This window comes from Oncorhynchus mykiss, chromosome 10, assembly GCF_013265735.2.
Source record: "Oncorhynchus mykiss isolate Arlee chromosome 10, USDA_OmykA_1.1, whole genome shotgun sequence".
In the NCBI taxonomy this organism is placed as follows: Eukaryota; Metazoa; Chordata; class Actinopteri; order Salmoniformes; family Salmonidae; genus Oncorhynchus; species Oncorhynchus mykiss.
The window spans coordinates 83,778,942-83,797,553 of record NC_048574.1 but is presented as its reverse complement, the minus strand read 5'-3'; the positions used below and the strand labels follow the sequence as shown (position 1 = coordinate 83,797,553).

Here is an 18,612-nt window from a genome sequence, read left to right as displayed (position 1 = left end):
CTTCCAGGACAAAGGTGTTTGACTCACGGTTACCACTTCTACTACTGATAATACCACATCATATTGAACAGGGTTTAATGACGTTTACGAATACAGTTGCGGACAAGGCGAAGAAAAAAGCAATACATTTTGTTTTACTATATTATATCACGGACCGACTATTTTCCCATCAAGCAACACGGTAGAAATTCTAAATACATTGCATTTTTGGTCTAAATGTTGGTCTGGTAACACACAAGTAGGCGATGTACCAAAATGCTGAAATCACATTCGTGCACACAGCCAACCGAAAGACACCATTTATTTCTGGTGTTTTGTAGCGTTCCAGACGTTGTAGGAATAGTTTCATCACGCTTGTTTTCTGCTCTCAGTAAAATATGATTCCACCATCGACCACAGGGTGGCATACGACCCACAGATATGGAGGAGAAACAGTAGCCTACTACTTCATCAACAAGACACGGTAGTAGCTACAATGGGTGGTTTTTAATTAATTGTTTTATTTCACCAGGTAGGCTAGTTAGGAACAAGTTCTCATTTACAAACTGCGACCTGGCCAAGATAAAGCACAGCAGTGCGACAAAAACAACAACACAGAGTTACACGTAAACAAACGTAGTCAATAACACAGTAGAACATGAAAATAGAAAGATCTATGTACAGTGACATGGCCATACTCGTATTTGTAATTGTATCTGTAAATTGACAGGATGATACTCGCGATCAGGGTTAAACTGAAGTGTTTTAATATGCCTAAATACATTTTTGGCAGAATACCTCACTACACATTCTCACTGCAAAAAAAAAACCTGCAGAAATGTCTGTGGAATGGATCTGCATCTTGGAACAACAGAATCCATCTTATTGACTGATTTCATCAGGAAATAAGTGGACCAGGGACATGTCTGTGGCATGGTAATGGTTGACCAGGGAAATGTTTGTGGCATTGTAGACCAGGGACATGTCCGTGGAATGGTAATGGTTGACCAGGGCAATGACTGTGGCATGGTAATGGTTGACCAGGGAAATGTCTGTTGTCATGGTAATGGTTGACCGTGAAATGACTGTGGAATGGTAATGGTTGACCAGGGAAATGTCTGTTGTCATGGTAATGGTTGACCAGGGAAATGTCTGTTTTCATGGTAATGGTTGACCAGGGAAATGTCTGTTGTCATGGTAATAGTTGACGAGGGAAATGTCTGTTGTCATGGTAATGGTTGACCAGGGACATGACTGTGGCATGGTAATGGTTGACCAGGGAAATGTCTGTTGTCATGGTAATGGTTGACCAGGGAAATGTCTGTTTTCATGGTAATAGTTGACCAGGGAAATTTCTGTGGCATTGTAATGGTTGACATGTACTGTGGTCTTAAATTACAAACTCTCCTATAAATTATTTAATATTCTAGCAAATGAAAGACCTCAATCCAGATTACATCATGAGGGCACAAAATGATCCATTCACAAGTAGGCCTTTGCCTTGACATTATCAGGACATGACAGGCATAATCACCAGTGCTACAATAACATATCACACACATCCGGGTTATCAGAAGACAAAATGTATCTCTGAGGCCTTAGTTGACTCATAAACAGACCCTACATTCTATAGCCATTCATCTGATAAGAACATGCAAATGTTGACAAATGTCCTTCTCAACACGAAGCGAGTTAAAACACATCGAATTAATAAATATGTCCCTAAATTATTTTTAACATCAAGATCAGGGGAGAGCGCGAACGCAGTCCCCCACTACCAGAAATTATGCAATCGAGATTTCCACATTTGAGAAATTCGCAGGGGTCAGCACAGCCAGAGTGCAATGGCTGAGCCTTGCCCTGGGTGAACCGCCTTCGTGATCACGGTGTCTCCCTTGCCAGGTAAGTATGAGTTGTACACGTTGGTAGAGGAGTACTCCTTCCAGGACAAAGGTGTTTGACTCACGGTTACCACTTCTACTACTGATAATACCACATCATATTGAACAGGGTTTAATGACGTTTACGAATACAGTTGCGGACAAGGCGAAGAAAAAAGCAATACATTTTGTTTTACTATATTATATCACGGACCGACTATTTTCCCATCAAGCAACACGGTAGAAATTCTAAATACATTGCATTTTTGGTCTAAATGTTGGTCTGGTAACACACAAGTAGGCGATGTACCAAAATGCTGAAATCACATTCGTGCACACAGCCAACCGAAAGACACCATTTATTTCTGGTGTTTTGTAGCGTTCCAGACGTTGTAGGAATAGTTTCATCACGCTTGTTTTCTGCTCTCAGTAAAATATGATTCCACCATCGACCACAGGGTGGCATACGACCCACAGATATGGAGGAGAAACAGTAGCCTACTACTTCATCAACAAGACACGGTAGTAGCTACAATGGGTGGTTTTTAATTAATTGTTTTATTTCACCAGGTAGGCTAGTTAGGAACAAGTTCTCATTTACAAACTGCGACCTGGCCAAGATAAAGCACAGCAGTGCGACAAAAACAACAACACAGAGTTACACGTAAACAAACGTAGTCAATAACACAGTAGAACATGAAAATAGAAAGATCTATGTACAGTGACATGGCCATACTCGTATTTGTAATTGTATCTGTAAATTGACAGGATGATACTCGCGATCAGGGTTAAACTGAAGTGTTTTAATATGCCTAAATACATTTTTGGCAGAATACCTCACTACACATTCTCACTGCAAAAAAAAAACCTGCAGAAATGTCTGTGGAATGGATCTGCATCTTGGAACAACAGAATCCATCTTATTGACTGATTTCATCAGGAAATAAGTGGACCAGGGACATGTCTGTGGCATGGTAATGGTTGACCAGGGAAATGTTTGTGGCATTGTAGACCAGGGACATGTCCGTGGAATGGTAATGGTTGACCAGGGCAATGACTGTGGCATGGTAATGGTTGACCAGGGAAATGTCTGTTGTCATGGTAATGGTTGACCGTGAAATGACTGTGGAATGGTAATGGTTGACCAGGGAAATGTCTGTTGTCATGGTAATGGTTGACCAGGGAAATGTCTGTTTTCATGGTAATGGTTGACCAGGGAAATGTCTGTTGTCATGGTAATAGTTGACGAGGGAAATGTCTGTTGTCATGGTAATGGTTGACCAGGGACATGACTGTGGCATGGTAATGGTTGACCAGGGAAATGTCTGTTGTCATGGTAATGGTTGACCAGGGAAATGTCTGTTTTCATGGTAATAGTTGACCAGGGAAATTTCTGTGGCATTGTAATGGTTGACATGTACTGTGGTCTTAAATTACAAACTCTCCTATAAATTATTTAATATTCTAGCAAATGAAAGACCTCAATCCAGATTACATCATGAGGGCACAAAATGATCCATTCACAAGTAGGCCTTTGCCTTGACATTATCAGGACATGACAGGCATAATCACCAGTGCTACAATAACATATCACACACATCCGGGTTATCAGAAGACAAAATGTATCTCTGAGGCCTTAGTTGACTCATAAACAGACCCTACATTCTATAGCCATTCATCTGATAAGAACATGCAAATGTTGACAAATGTCCTTCTCAACACGAAGCGAGTTAAAACACATCGAATTAATAAATATGTCCCTAAATTATTTTTAACATCAAGATCAGGGGAGAGCGCGAACGCAGTCCCCCACTACCAGAAATTATGCAATCGAGATTTCCACTTTCCACATTCGCAGGGGTCAGCACAGCCGGAGTGCAATGGCTGAGCCTCGCCCTGGGTGAACCGCCTTCGTGATCACGGTGTCTCCCTTGCCAGGTAAGTATGAGTTGTACACGTTGGTAGAGGAGTACTCCTTCCAGGACAAAGGTGTTTGACTCACGGTTACCACTTCTACTACTGATAATACCACATCATATTGAACAGGGTTTAATGACGTTTACGAATACAGTTGCGGACAAGGCGAAGAAAAAAGCAATACATTTTGTTTTACTATATTATATCACGGACCGACTATTTTCCCATCAAGCAACACGGTAGAAATTCTAAATACATTGCATTTTTGGTCTAAATGTTGGTCTGGTAACACACAAGTAGGCGATGTACCAAAATGCTGAAATCACATTCGTGCACACAGCCAACCGAAAGACACCATTTATTTCTGGTGTTTTGTAGCGTTCCAGACGTTGTAGGAATAGTTTCATCACGCTTGTTTTCTGCTCTCAGTAAAATATGATTCCACCATCGACCACAGGGTGGCATACGACCCACAGATATGGAGGAGAAACAGTAGCCTACTACTTCATCAACAAGACACGGTAGTAGCTACAATGGGTGGTTTTTAATTAATTGTTTTATTTCACCAGGTAGGCTAGTTAGGAACAAGTTCTCATTTACAAACTGCGACCTGGCCAAGATAAAGCACAGCAGTGCGACAAAAACAACAACACAGAGTTACACGTAAACAAACGTAGTCAATAACACAGTAGAACATGAAAATAGAAAGATCTATGTACAGTGACATGGCCATACTCGTATTTGTAATTGTATCTGTAAATTGACAGGATGATACTCGCGATCAGGGTTAAACTGAAGTGTTTTAATATGCCTAAATACATTTTTGGCAGAATACCTCACTACACATTCTCACTGCAAAAAAAAAACCTGCAGAAATGTCTGTGGAATGGATCTGCATCTTGGAACAACAGAATCCATCTTATTGACTGATTTCATCAGGAAATAAGTGGACCAGGGACATGTCTGTGGCATGGTAATGGTTGACCAGGGAAATGTTTGTGGCATTGTAGACCAGGGACATGTCCGTGGAATGGTAATGGTTGACCAGGGAAATGTCTGTTGTCAAGGTAATGGTTGACCAGGGAAATGTCTGTGGAATGGTAATGTTTAACCAGGGAAATGTCTGTTGTCAAGGTAATGGTTGACCAGGGCAATGACTGTGGCATGGTAATGGTTGACCAGGGAAATGTCTGTTGTCATGGTAATGGTTGACCGTGAAATGACTGTGGAATGGTAATGGTTGACCAGGGAAATGTCTGTTGTCATGGTAATGGTTGACCAGGGAAATGTCTGTTTTCATGGTAATAGTTGACCAGGGAAATTTCTGTGGCATTGTAATGGTTGACATGTACTGTGGTCTTAAATTACAAACTCTCCTATAAATTATTTAATATTCTAGCAAATGAAAGACCTCAATCCAGATTACATCATGAGGGCACAAAATGATCCATTCACAAGTAGGCCTTTGCCTTGACATTATCAGGACATGACAGGCATAATCACCAGTGCTACAATAACATATCACACACATCCGGGTTATCAGAAGACAAAATGTATCTCTGAGGCCTTAGTTGACTCATAAACAGACCCTACATTCTATAGCCATTCATCTGATAAGAACATGCAAATGTTGACAAATGTCCTTCTCAACACGAAGCGAGTTAAAACACATCGAATTAATAAATATGTCCCTAAATTATTTTTAACATCAAGATCAGGGGAGAGCGCGAACGCAGTCCCCCACTACCAGAAATTATGCAATCGAGATTTCCACTTTCCACATTCGCAGGGGTCAGCACAGCCGGAGTGCAATGGCTGAGCCTCGCCCTGGGTGAACCGCCTTCGTGATCACGGTGTCTCCCTTGCCAGGTAAGTATGAGTTGTACACGTTGGTAGAGGAGTACTCCTTCCAGGACAAAGGTGTTTGACTCACGGTTACCACTTCTACTACTGATAATACCACATCATATTGAACAGGGTTTAATGACGTTTACGAATACAGTTGCGGACAAGGCGAAGAAAAAAGCAATACATTTTGTTTTACTATATTATATCACGGACCGACTATTTTCCCATCAAGCAACACGGTAGAAATTCTAAATACATTGCATTTTTGGTCTAAATGTTGGTCTGGTAACACACAAGTAGGCGATGTACCAAAATGCTGAAATCACATTCGTGCACACAGCCAACCGAAAGACACCATTTATTTCTGGTGTTTTGTAGCGTTCCAGACGTTGTAGGAATAGTTTCATCACGCTTGTTTTCTGCTCTCAGTAAAATATGATTCCACCATCGACCACAGGGTGGCATACGACCCACAGATATGGAGGAGAAACAGTAGCCTACTACTTCATCAACAAGACACGGTAGTAGCTACAATGGGTGGTTTTTAATTAATTGTTTTATTTCACCAGGTAGGCTAGTTAGGAACAAGTTCTCATTTACAAACTGCGACCTGGCCAAGATAAAGCACAGCAGTGCGACAAAAACAACAACACAGAGTTACACGTAAACAAACGTAGTCAATAACACAGTAGAACATGAAAATAGAAAGATCTATGTACAGTGACATGGCCATACTCGTATTTGTAATTGTATCTGTAAATTGACAGGATGATACTCGCGATCAGGGTTAAACTGAAGTGTTTTAATATGCCTAAATACATTTTTGGCAGAATACCTCACTACACATTCTCACTGCAAAAAAAAACCTGCAGAAATGTCTGTGGAATGGATCTGCATCTTGGAACAACAGAATCCATCTTATTGACTGATTTCATCAGGAAATAAGTGGACCAGGGACATGTCTGTGGCATGGTAATGGTTGACCAGGGAAATGTTTGTGGCATTGTAGACCAGGGACATGTCCGTGGAATGGTAATGGTTGACCAGGGAAATGTCTGTTGTCAAGGTAATGGTTGACCAGGGAAATGTCTGTGGAATGGTAATGTTTAACCAGGGAAATGTCTGTTGTCAAGGTAATGGTTGACCAGGGCAATGACTGTGGCATGGTAATGGTTGACCAGGGAAATGTCTGTTGTCATGGTAATGGTTGACCGTGAAATGACTGTGGAATGGTAATGGTTGACCAGGGAAATGTCTGTTGTCATGGTAATGGTTGACCAGGGAAATGTCTGTTGTCAAGGTAATGGTTGACCAGGGAAATGTCTGTGGAATGGTAATGTTTAACCAGGGAAATGTCTGTTGTCAAGGTAATGGTTGACCAGGGCAATGACTGTGGCATGGTAATGGTTGACCAGGGAAATGTCTGTTGTCATGGTAATGGTTGACCGTGAAATGACTGTGGAATGGTAATGGTTGACCAGGGAAATGTCTGTTGTCATGGTAATGGTTGACCAGGGAAATGTCTGTTTTCATGGTAATGGTTGACCAGGGAAATGTCTGTTGTCATGGTAATAGTTGACGAGGGAAATGTCTGTTGTCATGGTAATGTTTGACCAGGGACATGACTGTGGCATGGTAATGGTTGACCAGGGAAATGTCTGTTGTCATGGTAATGGTTGACCAGGGAAATGTCTGTTTTCATGGTAATAGTTGACCAGGGAAATTTCTGTGGCATTGTAATGGTTGACATGTACTGTGGTCTTAAATTACAAACTCTCCTATAAATTATTTAATATTCTAGCAAATGAAAGACCTCAATCCAGATTACATCATGAGGGCACAAAATGATCCATTCACAAGTAGGCCTTTGCCTTGACATTATCAGGACATGACAGGCATAATCACCAGTGCTACAATAACATATCACACACATCCGGGTTATCAGAAGACAAAATGTATCTCTGAGGCCTTAGTTGACTCATAAACAGACCCTACATTCTATAGCCATTCATCTGATAAGAACATGCAAATGTTGACAAATGTCCTTCTCAACACGAAGCGAGTTAAAACACATCGAATTAATAAATATGTCCCTAAATTATTTTTAACATCAAGATCAGGGGAGAGCGCGAACGCAGTCCCCCACTACCAGAAATTATGCAATCGAGATTTCCACATTTGAGAAATTCGCAGGGGTCAGCACAGTCAGAGTGCAATGGCTGAGCCTTGCCCTGGGTGAACCGCCTTCGTGATCACGGTGTCTCCTTTGCCAGGTAAGTATGAGTTGTACACGTTGGTAGAGGAGTACTCCTTCCAGGACAAAGGTGTTTGACTCACGGTTACCACTTCTACTACTGATAATACCACATCATATTGAACAGGGTTTAATGACGTTTACGAATACAGTTGCGGACAAGGCGAAGAAAAAAGCAATACATTTTGTTTTACTATATTATATCACGGACCGACTATTTTCCCATCAAGCAACACGGTAGAAATTCTAAATACATTGCATTTTTGGTCTAAATGTTGGTCTGGTAACACACAAGTAGGCGATGTACCAAAATGCTGAAATCACATTCGTGCACACAGCCAACCGAAAGACACCATTTATTTCTGGTGTTTTGTAGCGTTCCAGACGTTGTAGGAATAGTTTCATCACGCTTGTTTTCTGCTCTCAGTAAAATATGATTCCACCATCGACCACAGGGTGGCATACGACCCACAGATATGGAGGAGAAACAGTAGCCTACTACTTCATCAACAAGACACGGTAGTAGCTACAATGGGTGGTTTTTAATTAATTGTTTTATTTCACCAGGTAGGCTAGTTAGGAACAAGTTCTCATTTACAAACTGCGACCTGGCCAAGATAAAGCACAGCAGTGCGACAAAAACAACAACACAGAGTTACACGTAAACAAACGTAGTCAATAACACAGTAGAACATGAAAATAGAAAGATCTATGTACAGTGACATGGCCATACTCGTATTTGTAATTGTATCTGTAAATTGACAGGATGATACTCGCGATCAGGGTTAAACTGAAGTGTTTTAATATGCCTAAATACATTTTTGGCAGAATACCTCACTACACATTCTCACTGCAAAAAAAAAACCTGCAGAAATGTCTGTGGAATGGATCTGCATCTTGGAACAACAGAATCCATCTTATTGACTGATTTCATCAGGAAATAAGTGGACCAGGGACATGTCTGTGGCATGGTAATGGTTGACCAGGGAAATGTTTGTGGCATTGTAGACCAGGGACATGTCCGTGGAATGGTAATGGTTGACCAGGGCAATGACTGTGGCATGGTAATGGTTGACCAGGGAAATGTCTGTTGTCATGGTAATGGTTGACCGTGAAATGACTGTGGAATGGTAATGGTTGACCAGGGAAATGTCTGTTGTCATGGTAATGGTTGACCAGGGAAATGTCTGTTTTCATGGTAATGGTTGACCAGGGAAATGTCTGTTGTCATGGTAATAGTTGACGAGGGAAATGTCTGTTGTCATGGTAATGTTTGACCAGGGACATGACTGTGGCATGGTAATGGTTGACCAGGGAAATGTCTGTTGTCATGGTAATGGTTGACCAGGGAAATGTCTGTTTTCATGGTAATAGTTGACCAGGGAAATTTCTGTGGCATTGTAATGGTTGACATGTACTGTGGTCTTAAATTACAAACTCTCCTATAAATTATTTAATATTCTAGCAAATGAAAGACCTCAATCCAGATTACATCATGAGGGCACAAAATGATCCATTCACAAGTAGGCCTTTGCCTTGACATTATCAGGACATGACAGGCATAATCACCAGTGCTACAATAACATATCACACACATCCGGGTTATCAGAAGACAAAATGTATCTCTGAGGCCTTAGTTGACTCATAAACAGACCCTACATTCTATAGCCATTCATCTGATAAGAACATGCAAATGTTGACAAACGTCCTTCTCAACACGAAGCGAGTTAAAACACATCGAATTAATAAATATGTCCCTAAATTATTTTTAACATCAAGATCAGGGGAGAGCGCGAACGCAGTCCCCCACTACCAGAAATTATGCAATCGAGATTTCCACATTTGAGAAATTCGCAGGGGTCAGCACAGCCGGAGTGCAATGGCTGAGCCTCGCCCTGGGTGAACCACCTTCGTGATCACGGTGTCTCCCTTGCCAGGTAAGTATGAGTTGTACACGTTGGTAGAGGAGTACTCCTTCCAGGACAAAGGTGTTTGACTCACGGTTACCACTTCTACTACTGATAATACCACATCATATTGAACAGGGTTTAATGACGTTTACGAATACAGTTGCGGACAAGGCGAAGAAAAAAGCAATACATTTTGTTTTACTATATTATATCACGGACCGACTATTTTCCCATCAAGCAACACGGTAGAAATTCTAAATACATTGCATTTTTGGTCTAAATGTTGGTCTGGTAACACACAAGTAGGCGATGTACCAAAATGCTGAAATCACATTCGTGCACACAGCCAACCGAAAGACACCATTTATTTCTGGTGTTTTGTAGCGTTCCAGACGTTGTAGGAATAGTTTCATCACGCTTGTTTTCTGCTCTCAGTAAAATATGATTCCACCATCGACCACAGGGTGGCATACGACCCACAGATATGGAGGAGAAACAGTAGCCTACTACTTCATCAACAAGACACGGTAGTAGCTACAATGGGTGGTTTTTAATTAATTGTTTTATTTCACCAGGTAGGCTAGTTAGGAACAAGTTCTCATTTACAAACTGCGACCTGGCCAAGATAAAGCACAGCAGTGCGACAAAAACAACAACACAGAGTTACACGTAAACAAACGTAGTCAATAACACAGTAGAACATGAAAATAGAAAGATCTATGTACAGTGACATGGCCATACTCGTATTTGTAATTGTATCTGTAAATTGACAGGATGATACTCGCGATCAGGGTTAAACTGAAGTGTTTTAATATGCCTAAATACATTTTTGGCAGAATACCTCACTACACATTCTCACTGCAAAAAAAAAACCTGCAGAAATGTCTGTGGAATGGATCTGCATCTTGGAACAACAGAATCCATCTTATTGACTGATTTCATCAGGAAATAAGTGGACCAGGGACATGTCTGTGGCATGGTAATGGTTGACCAGGGAAATGTTTGTGGCATTGTAGACCAGGGACATGTCCGTGGAATGGTAATGGTTGACCAGGGAAATGTCTGTTGTCAAGGTAATGGTTGACCAGGGAAATGTCTGTGGAATGGTAATGTTTAACCAGGGAAATGTCTGTTGTCAAGGTAATGGTTGACCAGGGCAATGACTGTGGCATGGTAATGGTTGACCAGGGAAATGTCTGTTGTCATGGTAATGGTTGACCGTGAAATGACTGTGGAATGGTAATGGTTGACCAGGGAAATGTCTGTTGTCATGGTAATGGTTGACCAGGGAAATGTCTGTTTTCATGGTAATAGTTGACCAGGGAAATTTCTGTGGCATTGTAATGGTTGACATGTACTGTGGTCTTAAATTACAAACTCTCCTATAAATTATTTAATATTCTAGCAAATGAAAGACCTCAATCCAGATTACATCATGAGGGCACAAAATGATCCATTCACAAGTAGGCCTTTGCCTTGACATTATCAGGACATGACAGGCATAATCACCAGTGCTACAATAACATATCACACACATCCGGGTTATCAGAAGACAAAATGTATCTCTGAGGCCTTAGTTGACTCATAAACAGACCCTACATTCTATAGCCATTCATCTGATAAGAACATGCAAATGTTGACAAATGTCCTTCTCAACACGAAGCGAGTTAAAACACATCGAATTAATAAATATGTCCCTAAATTATTTTTAATTATTATTTATTATTATTTTGAACGCAGTCCCCCACTACCAGAAATTATGCAATCGAGATTTCCACATTTGAGAAATTCGCAGGGGTCAGCACAGCCGGAGTGCAATGGCTGAGCCTCGCCCTGGGTGAACCGCCTTCGTGATCACGGTGTCTCCCTTGCCAGGTAAGTATGAGTTGTACACGTTGGTAGAGGAGTACTCCTTCCAGGACAAAGGTGTTTGACTCACGGTTACCACTTCTACTACTGATAATACCACATCATATTGAACAGGGTTTAATGACGTTTACGAATACAGTTGCGGACAAGGCGAAGAAAAAAGCAATACATTTTGTTTTACTATATTATATCACGGACCGACTATTTTCCCATCAAGCAACACGGTAGAAATTCTAAATACATTGCATTTTTGGTCTAAATGTTGGTCTGGTAACACACAAGTAGGCGATGTACCAAAATGCTGAAATCACATTCGTGCACACAGCCAACCGAAAGACACCATTTATTTCTGGTGTTTTGTAGCGTTCCAGACGTTGTAGGAATAGTTTCATCACGCTTGTTTTCTGCTCTCAGTAAAATATGATTCCACCATCGACCACAGGGTGGCATACGACCCACAGATATGGAGGAGAAACAGTAGCCTACTACTTCATCAACAAGACACGGTAGTAGCTACAATGGGTGGTTTTTAATTAATTGTTTTATTTCACCAGGTAGGCTAGTTAGGAACAAGTTCTCATTTACAAACTGCGACCTGGCCAAGATAAAGCACAGCAGTGCGACAAAAACAACAACACAGAGTTACACGTAAACAAACGTAGTCAATAACACAGTAGAACATGAAAATAGAAAGATCTATGTACAGTGACATGGCCATACTCGTATTTGTAATTGTATCTGTAAATTGACAGGATGATACTCGCGATCAGGGTTAAACTGAAGTGTTTTAATATGCCTAAATACATTTTTGGCAGAATACCTCACTACACATTCTCACTGCAAAAAAAAAACCTGCAGAAATGTCTGTGGAATGGATCTGCATCTTGGAACAACAGAATCCATCTTATTGACTGATTTCATCAGGAAATAAGTGGACCAGGGACATGTCTGTGGCATGGTAATGGTTGACCAGGGAAATGTTTGTGGCATTGTAGACCAGGGACATGTCCGTGGAATGGTAATGGTTGACCAGGGCAATGACTGTGGCATGGTAATGGTTGACCAGGGAAATGTCTGTTGTCATGGTAATGGTTGACCGTGAAATGACTGTGGAATGGTAATGGTTGACCAGGGAAATGTCTGTTGTCATGGTAATGGTTGACCAGGGAAATGTCTGTTTTCATGGTAATGGTTGACCAGGGAAATGTCTGTTGTCATGGTAATAGTTGACGAGGGAAATGTCTGTTGTCATGGTAATGTTTGACCAGGGACATGACTGTGGCATGGTAATGGTTGACCAGGGAAATGTCTGTTGTCATGGTAATGGTTGACCAGGGAAATGTCTGTTTTCATGGTAATAGTTGACCAGGGAAATTTCTGTGGCATTGTAATGGTTGACATGTACTGTGGTCTTAAATTACAAACTCTCCTATAAATTATTTAATATTCTAGCAAATGAAAGACCTCAATCCAGATTACATCATGAGGGCACAAAATGATCCATTCACAAGTAGGCCTTTGCCTTGACATTATCAGGACATGACAGGCATAATCACCAGTGCTACAATAACATATCACACACATCCGGGTTATCAGAAGACAAAATGTATCTCTGAGGCCTTAGTTGACTCATAAACAGACCCTACATTCTATAGCCATTCATCTGATAAGAACATGCAAATGTTGACAAACGTCCTTCTCAACACGAAGCGAGTTAAAACACATCGAATTAATAAATATGTCCCTAAATTATTTTTAACATCAAGATCAGGGGAGAGCGCGAACGCAGTCCCCCACTACCAGAAATTATGCAATCGAGATTTCCACATTTGAGAAATTCGCAGGGGTCAGCACAGCCGGAGTGCAATGGCTGAGCCTCGCCCTGGGTGAACCACCTTCGTGATCACGGTGTCTCCCTTGCCAGGTAAGTATGAGTTGTACACGTTGGTAGAGGAGTACTCCTTCCAGGACAAAGGTGTTTGACTCACGGTTACCACTTCTACTACTGATAATACCACATCATATTGAACAGGGTTTAATGACGTTTACGAATACAGTTGCGGACAAGGCGAAGAAAAAAGCAATACATTTTGTTTTACTATATTATATCACGGACCGACTATTTTCCCATCAAGCAACACGGTAGAAATTCTAAATACATTGCATTTTTGGTCTAAATGTTGGTCTGGTAACACACAAGTAGGCGATGTACCAAAATGCTGAAATCACATTCGTGCACACAGCCAACCGAAAGACACCATTTATTTCTGGTGTTTTGTAGCGTTCCAGACGTTGTAGGAATAGTTTCATCACGCTTGTTTTCTGCTCTCAGTAAAATATGATTCCACCATCGACCACAGGGTGGCATACGACCCACAGATATGGAGGAGAAACAGTAGCCTACTACTTCATCAACAAGACACGGTAGTAGCTACAATGGGTGGTTTTTAATTAATTGTTTTATTTCACCAGGTAGGCTAGTTAGGAACAAGTTCTCATTTACAAACTGCGACCTGGCCAAGATAAAGCACAGCAGTGCGACAAAAACAACAACACAGAGTTACACGTAAACAAACGTAGTCAATAACACAGTAGAACATGAAAATAGAAAGATCTATGTACAGTGACATGGCCATACTCGTATTTGTAATTGTATCTGTAAATTGACAGGATGATACTCGCGATCAGGGTTAAACTGAAGTGTTTTAATATGCCTAAATACATTTTTGGCAGAATACCTCACTACACATTCTCACTGCAAAAAAAAAACCTGCAGAAATGTCTGTGGAATGGATCTGCATCTTGGAACAACAGAATCCATCTTATTGACTGATTTCATCAGGAAATAAGTGGACCAGGGACATGTCTGTGGCATGGTAATGGTTGACCAGGGAAATGTTTGTGGCATTGTAGACCAGGGACATGTCCGTGGAATGGTAATGGTTGACCAGGGAAATGTCTGTTGTCAAGGTAATGGTTGACCAGGGAAATGTCTGTGGAATGGTAATGTTTAACCAGGGAAATGTCTGTTGTCAAGGTAATGGTTGACCAGGGCAATGACTGTGGCATGGTAATGGTTGACCAGGGAAATGTCTGTTGTCATGGTAATGGTTGACCGTGAAATGACTGTGGAATGGTAATGGTTGACCAGGGAAATGTCTGTTGTCATGGTAATGGTTGACCAGGGAAATGTCTGTTTTCATGGTAATAGTTGACCAGGGAAATTTCTGTGGCATTGTAATGGTTGACATGTACTGTGGTCTTAAATTACAAACTCTCCTATAAATTATTTAATATTCTAGCAAATGAAAGACCTCAATCCAGATTACATCATGAGGGCACAAAATGATCCATTCACAAGTAGGCCTTTGCCTTGACATTATCAGGACATGACAGGCATAATCACCAGTGCTACAATAACATATCACACACATCCGGGTTATCAGAAGACAAAATGTATCTCTGAGGCCTTAGTTGACTCATAAACAGACCCTACATTCTATAGCCATTCATCTGATAAGAACATGCAAATGTTGACAAATGTCCTTCTCAACACGAAGCGAGTTAAAACACATCGAATTAATAAATATGTCCCTAAATTATTTTTAATTATTATTTATTATTATTTTGAACGCAGTCCCCCACTACCAGAAATTATGCAATCGAGATTTCCACATTTGAGAAATTCGCAGGGGTCAGCACAGCCGGAGTGCAATGGCTGAGCCTCGCCCTGGGTGAACCGCCTTCGTGATCACGGTGTCTCCCTTGCCAGGTAAGTATGAGTTGTACACGTTGGTAGAGGAGTACTCCTTCCAGGACAAAGGTGTTTGACTCACGGTTACCACTTCTACTACTGATAATACCACATCATATTGAACAGGGTTTAATGACGTTTACGAATACAGTTGCGGACAAGGCGAAGAAAAAAGCAATACATTTTGTTTTACTATATTATATCACGGACCGACTATTTTCCCATCAAGCAACACGGTAGAAATTCTAAATACATTGCATTTTTGGTCTAAATGTTGGTCTGGTAACACACAAGTAGGCGATGTACCAAAATGCTGAAATCACATTCGTGCACACAGCCAACCGAAAGACACCATTTATTTCTGGTGTTTTGTAGCGTTCCAGACGTTGTAGGAATAGTTTCATCACGCTTGTTTTCTGCTCTCAGTAAAATATGATTCCACCATCGACCACAGGGTGGCATACGACCCACAGATATGGAGGAGAAACAGTAGCCTACTACTTCATCAACAAGACACGGTAGTAGCTACAATGGGTGGTTTTTAATTAATTGTTTTATTTCACCAGGTAGGCTAGTTAGGAACAAGTTCTCATTTACAAACTGCGACCTGGCCAAGATAAAGCACAGCAGTGCGACAAAAACAACAACACAGAGTTACACGTAAACAAACGTAGTCAATAACACAGTAGAACATGAAAATAGAAAGATCTATGTACAGTGACATGGCCATACTCGTATTTGTAATTGTATCTGTAAATTGACAGGATGATACTCGCGATCAGGGTTAAACTGAAGTGTTTTAATATGCCTAAATACATTTTTGGCAGAATACCTCACTACACATTCTCACTGCAAAAAAAAAACCTGCAGAAATGTCTGTGGAATGGATCTGCATCTTGGAACAACAGAATCCATCTTATTGACTGATTTCATCAGGAAATAAGTGGACCAGGGACATGTCTGTGGCATGGTAATGGTTGACCAGGGAAATGTTTGTGGCATTGTAGACCAGGGACATGTCCGTGGAATGGTAATGGTTGACCAGGGCAATGACTGTGGCATGGTAATGGTTGACCAGGGAAATGTCTGTTGTCATGGTAATGGTTGACCGTGAAATGACTGTGGAATGGTAATGGTTGACCAGGGAAATGTCTGTTGTCATGGTAATGGTTGACCAGGGAAATGTCTGTTTTCATGGTAATGGTTGACCAGGGAAATGTCTGTTGTCATGGTAATAGTTGACGAGGGAAATGTCTGTTGTCATGGTAATGTTTGACCAGGGACATGACTGTGGCATGGTAATGGTTGACCAGGGAAATGTCTGTTGTCATGGTAATGGTTGACCAGGGAAATGTCTGTTTTCATGGTAATAGTTGACCAGGGAAATTTCTGTGGCATTGTAATGGTTGACATGTACTGTGGTCTTAAATTACAAACTCTCCTATAAATTATTTAATATTCTAGCAAATGAAAGACCTCAATCCAGATTACATCATGAGGGCACAAAATGATCCATTCACAAGTAGGCCTTTGCCTTGACATTATCAGGACATGACAGGCATAATCACCAGTGCTACAATAACATATCACACACATCCGGGTTATCAGAAGACAAAATGTATCTCTGAGGCCTTAGTTGACTCATAAACAGACCCTACATTCTATAGCCATTCATCTGATAAGAACATGCAAATGTTGACAAACGTCCTTCTCAACACGAAGCGAGTTAAAACACATCGAATTAATAAATATGTCCCTAAATTATTTTTAACATCAAGATCAGGGGAGAGCGCGAACGCAGTCCCCCACTACCAGAAATTATGCAATCGAGATTTCCACATTTGAGAAATTCGCAGGGGTCAGCACAGCCGGAGTGCAATGGCTGAGCCTCGCCCTGGGTGAACCACCTTCGTGATCACGGTGTCTCCCTTGCCAGGTAAGTATGAGTTGTACACGTTGGTAGAGGAGTACTCCTTCCAGGACAAAGGTGTTTGACTCACGGTTACCACTTCTACTACTGATAATACCACATCATATTGAACAGGGTTTAATGACGTTTACGAATACAGTTGCGGACAAGGCGAAGAAAAAAGCAATACATTTTGTTTTACTATATTATATCACGGACCGACTATTTTCCCATCAAGCAACACGGTAGAAATTCTAAATACATTGCATTTTTGGTCTAAATGTTGGTCTGGTAACACACAAGTAGGCGATGTACCAAAATGCTGAAATCACATTCGTGCACACAGCCAACCGAAAGACACCATTTATTTCTGGTGTTTTGTAGCGTTCCAGACGTTGTAGGAATAGTTTCATCACGCTTGTTTTCTGCTCTCAGTAAAATATGATTCCACCATCGACCACAGGGTGGCATACGACCCACAGATATGGAGGAGAAACAGTAGCCTACTACTTCATCAACAAGACACGGTAGTAGCTACAATGGGTGGTTTTTAATTAATTGTTTTATTTCACCAGGTAGGCTAGTTAGGAACAAGTTCTCATTTACAAACTGCGACCTGGCCAAGATAAAGCACAGCAGTGCGACAAAAACAACAACACAGAGTTACACGTAAACAAACGTAGTCAATAACACAGTAGAACATGAAAATAGAAAGATCTATGTACAGTGACATGGCCATACTCGTATTTGTAATTGTATCTGTAAATTGACAGGATGATACTCGCGATCAGGGTTAAACTGAAGTGTTTTAATATGCCTAAATACATTTTTGGCAGAATACCTCACTACACATTCTCACTGCAAAAAAAAAACCTGCAGAAATGTCTGTGGAATGGATCTGCATCTTGGAACAACAGAATCCATCTTATTGACTGATTTCATCAGGAAATAAGTGGACCAGGGACATGTCTGTGGCATGGTAATGGTTGACCAGGGAAATGTTTGTGGCATTGTAGACCAGGGACATGTCCGTGGAATGGTAATGGTTGACCAGGGAAATGTCTGTTGTCAAGGTAATGGTTGACCAGGGAAATGTCTGTGGAATGGTAATGTTTAACCAGGGAAATGTCTGTTGTCAAGGTAATGGTTGACCAGGGCAATGACTGTGGCATGGTAATGGTTGACCAGGGAAATGTCTGTTGTCATGGTAATGGTTGACCGTGAAATGACTGTGGAATGGTAATGGTTGACCAGGGAAATGTCTGTTGTCATGGTAATGGTTGACCAGGGAA

At 41.1% G+C, this 18,612-nt stretch overlaps 7 non-coding genes and 2 pseudogenes across 7 annotated transcripts; all 9 read right to left on the bottom strand.

Annotated features, from left to right (window-relative positions):
* Positions 1 to 1,725: 1,725 nt before the first annotated feature.
* LOC118936953 lies at positions 1,726 to 1,889 on the bottom strand. The gene has a single exon (XR_005034379.1). It is a non-coding gene; the product is annotated as a U1 spliceosomal RNA (small nuclear RNA).
* Positions 1,890 to 3,643: 1,754 nt separating this feature from the next.
* LOC118937007 lies at positions 3,644 to 3,805 on the bottom strand. The gene has a single exon (XR_005034430.1). It is a non-coding gene; the product is annotated as a U1 spliceosomal RNA (small nuclear RNA).
* Positions 3,806 to 5,491: 1,686 nt separating this feature from the next.
* On the bottom strand, positions 5,492 to 5,653 carry LOC118937005. The gene has a single exon (XR_005034428.1). It is a non-coding gene; the product is annotated as a U1 spliceosomal RNA (small nuclear RNA).
* A 2,088-nt stretch (positions 5,654 to 7,741) lies between these two features.
* On the bottom strand, positions 7,742 to 7,905 carry LOC118936993. The gene has a single exon (XR_005034417.1). It is a non-coding gene; the product is annotated as a U1 spliceosomal RNA (small nuclear RNA).
* Positions 7,906 to 9,659: 1,754 nt separating this feature from the next.
* LOC118936966 lies at positions 9,660 to 9,823 on the bottom strand. The gene has a single exon (XR_005034392.1). It is a non-coding gene; the product is annotated as a U1 spliceosomal RNA (small nuclear RNA).
* A 1,696-nt stretch (positions 9,824 to 11,519) lies between these two features.
* On the bottom strand, positions 11,520 to 11,671 carry LOC118937019 (annotated as a pseudogene).
* A 1,754-nt stretch (positions 11,672 to 13,425) lies between these two features.
* Positions 13,426 to 13,589, bottom strand: LOC118936965. Its single transcript, XR_005034391.1, has one exon. It is a non-coding gene; the product is annotated as a U1 spliceosomal RNA (small nuclear RNA).
* Positions 13,590 to 15,285: 1,696 nt separating this feature from the next.
* LOC118937018 lies at positions 15,286 to 15,437 on the bottom strand (annotated as a pseudogene).
* A 1,754-nt stretch (positions 15,438 to 17,191) lies between these two features.
* On the bottom strand, positions 17,192 to 17,355 carry LOC118936964. Its single transcript, XR_005034390.1, has one exon. It is a non-coding gene; the product is annotated as a U1 spliceosomal RNA (small nuclear RNA).
* Positions 17,356 to 18,612: the final 1,257 nt, after the last annotated feature.